This window comes from Ornithorhynchus anatinus, chromosome X1, assembly GCF_004115215.2.
Source record: "Ornithorhynchus anatinus isolate Pmale09 chromosome X1, mOrnAna1.pri.v4, whole genome shotgun sequence".
Taxonomy (NCBI): Eukaryota; Metazoa; Chordata; class Mammalia; order Monotremata; family Ornithorhynchidae; genus Ornithorhynchus; species Ornithorhynchus anatinus.
The window spans coordinates 13,766,289-13,771,082 of record NC_041749.1 but is presented as its reverse complement, the minus strand read 5'-3'; positions in this window follow the sequence as shown (position 1 = coordinate 13,771,082).

Sequence of the window (4,794 nt, the reverse complement as noted above, 5' to 3'; positions counted from 1 at the left end):
TAGTTTCAGGTCCACTGTAAGCAGAATCTAATCCTATTTCTCTACTTGGTCTAGAATAACGAACTCTCCAAGCTGGGGGAAAGGTGGAGGATTCCGATGAATTTCCGTGGGTAAATTTAGCAACGCTTTCCAGAGCGGCCCATCATCCCGTATTCAGAGTAGAGCAAGTTCCATCCCCGGGCCCCTGTCAGGTATATACACTTCATATGGCCTTCCCAGCTGATGCTTTGTAAGAGAGACCTCAGCCATTGAGGGACTTCAGCTCTGCCACCCTCCATTGACCTTTCTGGAGCCCGTTAATAATAACGATAAGAAGAAGAAAAATAGTATCGGTTAAGCACTGGGGTAGATACAAGTTAATCAAGTTGGACACGGTCCCCGTCCCACACGGGGCTCACACTCTAAGTAGGAGGGAGATCAGCTATCGAATCCCCATTTTTACCGATGGGGAAACTGAGGCCCAGAGAAGTTAAAGCGACTTGCCCAAGGTCACAAAGCAAGCCAGAGGCAGAGCCAAGACGAAAACCCGGGTCCGTGTTCTTTCCACTAGATCACACTGCTTATCCGGTGACTTCCAGATGTGCCTTGACCTCAGGGAAACTCCTGCAAGTTCACATTCAGCTAATCTTGTTCCCAGTTTCAAGCCATTCACTTGCGGAAATGTATCCTTACATAACTCCGAGTATTTTCTACAGATGAGCTCCATGTGAGGTGGGCTGATCCTAGAGCCAACTTCAGCACGCCTGTCCTCTGCTCCTTCCTGATGGAGTCGAGTGATGCTGGAGACCTGGAGGATCTAGGGGTGAAGTCAACCCTTTCACGTGTCTCCAGAGATTCCCCCTTCTCCTTCCCTCTCTCCAAAGCACACACCTCCTCCCCCAGACAGACAGTTAAGTGTTTGGCACATAGTAAGCGCTTAAATACCATCTTTATCATTATTATTATTATTATTATTAAGGCCCTCTCTTCAGATCCCGGAAAGCAGAGAAACAGCCTGGCTTAGTGGATAGAGCACGGGCCTGGGAGTCAGAAGGACTCGGGTTCTAATTTTGCCTCTGCCCCATGTCAGCCGTGTGACCTTGGGCAAGTCACCTCACGTCTCTGGCCCTCGGTTATCTCATCTGTAAAATGGGGATTAGGACTGTAATTAGCAGAAACGATCTGGGCATGTCACTCCCCTTCTTAAACAACTCCAGTGGTTGCCTATCGACCTCCGCTCCAAACAAAAACTCCTCACTCTAGGCTTCGAGGCTCTCCGTCACCTTGCCCCTTCCTACCTCTCCTCCCTTCTCTCTTTCTACCGCCCACCCCGCACGCTCCGCTCCTCCGCCGCCCACCTCCTCGCCGTCCCTCGGTCTCGCCTATCCCGCCGTCGACCCCCGGGTCACGTCCTCCCGCGGTCCCGGAACGCCCTCCCTCCTCACCTCCGCCAAACTGATTCTCTTTCCCTCTTCAAAACCTTACTTAAAAATCACCTCCTCCAAGAGGCCTTCCCAGACTGAGCTCCTCTTCCCCCTCTACTCCCTCTGCCATCCCCCCTTTACCTCTCCGCAGCTAAAGCCTCATTTTCCCCTTTTCCCTCTGCTCCTCCACCTCTCCCTTCCCATCCCCACAGCACTGTACCCGTCCGCTCAACTGTATATATTTTCGTTACCCTATTTATTTTGTTAATGAATTGTACATCGCCTTGATTCTATTTAGTTGCCATTGTTTTTATGAGATGTTCTTCCCCTTGACGCTGTTTAGTGCCATCGTTCTCGTCTGTCCGTCTCCCCCGATTAGACCGTAAGCCCGTCAAACGGCAGGGACTGTCTCTATCTGTTGCCGACTTGTTCATCCCAAGCGCTTAGTACAGTGCTCTGCACATAGTAAGCGCTCAATAAATACTATTGAATGAATGAATGACTGTATGCCCCATGTGGGACAGGGACTGGGTCCAAAAGGATGAACTAGCTTTTACCCCAGTGCTTAAAACAGTGTCTGGCATATAGTGAACACTTAACGAGTACCGTAATTATTATTATCGTGATTATCCGGGCTCTGACCTCACTTTATTCTGCACTTCCCGAATGCCTAACAGCTTGCTCCACACCAAGAGGGCACTCGATAAATGCTCCTCCTCCTCCTCCTCCTGCCTACTACTTCTGCTGCTGGACTTGCAAGGATCCCCGCCTACGAAATGTAATTTAGTGTTTGGGATGAACTTCCGTTCGATAGAAATCTCTCCGGAGCTGGAGTCAGCACCGAACCGGCCAGAGCTATGTTGGGAACCCGTTCATTAACCCAACGCAACCCCAAAATGTCTCCGCAGTGACCACCTCCGCACAAGTAGCCATTAATTTGCGGTGCAGCCTGAGTGGGAGGAGGAATCCGGGCCGTGCTCTTCACGTTCTACTTTGTTCGCTCACAGTTGGGGTTTAAATAAGGCCGGAGCCGGGGATTGGTACTTCTTTCTTTGGGATTCGGGAGTTCGTTTCGGTCAGTGTGGGAAGAAAGGTCCGGTTAGTATCGACCAAATAAGGCATGGGACGGGAAAGGAAATGGGTGCTTTTTTCCCCTCGATTTTGAAATCACTAAAAGCCCTAGGCAGAGCTTGGTCATGACAAGCTGCAACGTGCACTTGGGTGTAGTGACCCGGCGGTGGTTAGTCTGGGTGCGATAGTAGTTAGCGGATAAGATCGAACGCTCCTAGCGACTGCAGATTTCCTGCCGGGTCGAAGGATTCCGCTTCCATTTGGAGCCGAACCACCCCTCAACACCGAAGGAAACGACCCTTTAATTTTCCACGGCTTAAAGTGAATCTGAGCACGTGTGCAGGGTTGTTTGTTGGGTTTTTTCCAGGGGTTCTGATCAATAATTGCTCCGCTAGCTCCGGCTGGCTTCCGGTGTCTTAAATATGAGACTTCAGCTCGGTCCTTTTTCGCCCTTTGCTCAGCCGTGGACTCTCGAGCCTGATCTCAGACGGCTTGGGGAAGGGAAAGGAAGGGCACAGCGTCAACCAGTCAGTTGATGGTATTTATTGAGCGCTTACGGTATGCAGAGCACTGTTAATAATGATAGTAATAATGATGGTGTTTGTTAAGCGATTGCTATGTGCCGAGCAACGTCCTAAGCGCCGAAGAGTGAATAGAGTTGGTGGACACGGTCCCCGCCCACAAGGAGGGCGGGGGAAGACGGTCTAGAGGGGGATGACAGACATTGAAATGAATTGCAAATAGGGGAGATGTTACGTAGGTAAGTGTCACGGGGCTGAGGGCGGGGTGACTATCAAGTGCTTACGGGGAACACCGCACCCTCCTCCTCCTCCTCCTCCTCCTCGATTTGGGCTCCCTGAGAGTGATTGGACTCCTTGCTGGGGGTGTTGGCTGCCTGCTCTTTGACGCTAGGCAGTGGCTCGGTGGTAAGAGCCCAGGCTTGGGAGTCAGCGGTCATGGGTTCGAATCCCTGATCTGCCACTTGTCAGCTGTGTGACTGTGGGCGAGTCACTTCACTTCTCTGTGCCTCAGTTACCTCATCTGTAAAATGGGGACGAAGACTGTGAGCCTCACATGGGACAACCCCATGACCCCGTATCGCCCCCAGCGCTTAGGACGGTGCTCCGCACATAGTACGCGCTTAACGAATACCAACATTATTATTATTATTAAAGTGGGAGGGAGAAGAGTCAGTCAGTCCTATTTATCGAGCACTTGCCGTGTGCAGAGCACTGCACCTTAGCACTTGGGAGAGTACAATATAACGGTAAACGGGCACACTCCCTTCCCACAACAAGCTTACAGTCTAGGGGGGTGACGGACATTATTATAAATACAGAAATTACAGAGACGTACCTAGGTGCTGTGGGGCCGGAAGAGGGGACGAATAAAGGGAGCAGGTCAGGCTGACGCAGAAGGGAGTGGGAGAAGAGGAAAGGAGGGCTTAGTCGGGGAAGGCCTCCCGGAGGAGACGGGCCTTCGATAAGGCTTCGAAGAGGGGAGAGTCACCGTCTCTCGGATTTGAAGAGGGAGCGCTTAACGAATACCAACATCATTAATATTATTGAAGCAGCATGGCTAAGGGGAAAGAGCCCGGGCTTGGGAGTCAGAGGTCATGGGTTCTAATCCCGGCTCTGCCACTTGTCAGCCGTGTAGCCTTGGGCAAGTAGCTTCACTTCTCCGGGCCTCAGTTCCCTCATCTGTAAACCTGATAACCTTATATCTATCTCGGGGCTTAGAACAGTGCTTGGCATATAGTAAGCGCTTAAATACCGAAATTATGATTATTATTATAAACCTGAGTGTTAAGGATGTAACCAAATGTGTGCTAGTTCTTTTGAAGGTGGCTAGAAGGTGATTTCAGCTCATCAGAAAACTGAATTTCTCTGTGGGTGCCTTAGTGGAGCCTAAGATAAAAGATTTCGGGTTGTTCTGCTACAGAGGTTTAGAGCCTCTAGTTCACTTCTCTCTGTCCTCCTCCCCCACCTCCATCTCCTCTTCCCCTCCCACCCCCACACCTGCCCAGCCTAAGTGTTGTGGGAATCTTTTCACTTCCCAGGTAGCTGTTCAAAATGGCCAGCATTCTCAAAAGTCTCTGAGTGGATCATTGTGCTTTTTGGGCGGGGGGGAATCTGTGGAAAAAAAAGTCTAACTGGCATCATGCATTTTTCTAAGACCCTCTGTGAGTGTAAAGTAATGCTTACAAGCAAAATAAAGAACCGTGTTCTGGTTTGTGCTGCCGAAAGCAGCGCTATGTAAAGCTATGGGAAGCAACGCGGCTCAGTGGAAAGAGCCTGGGCTTCGCAGTCAGGGGTCATGG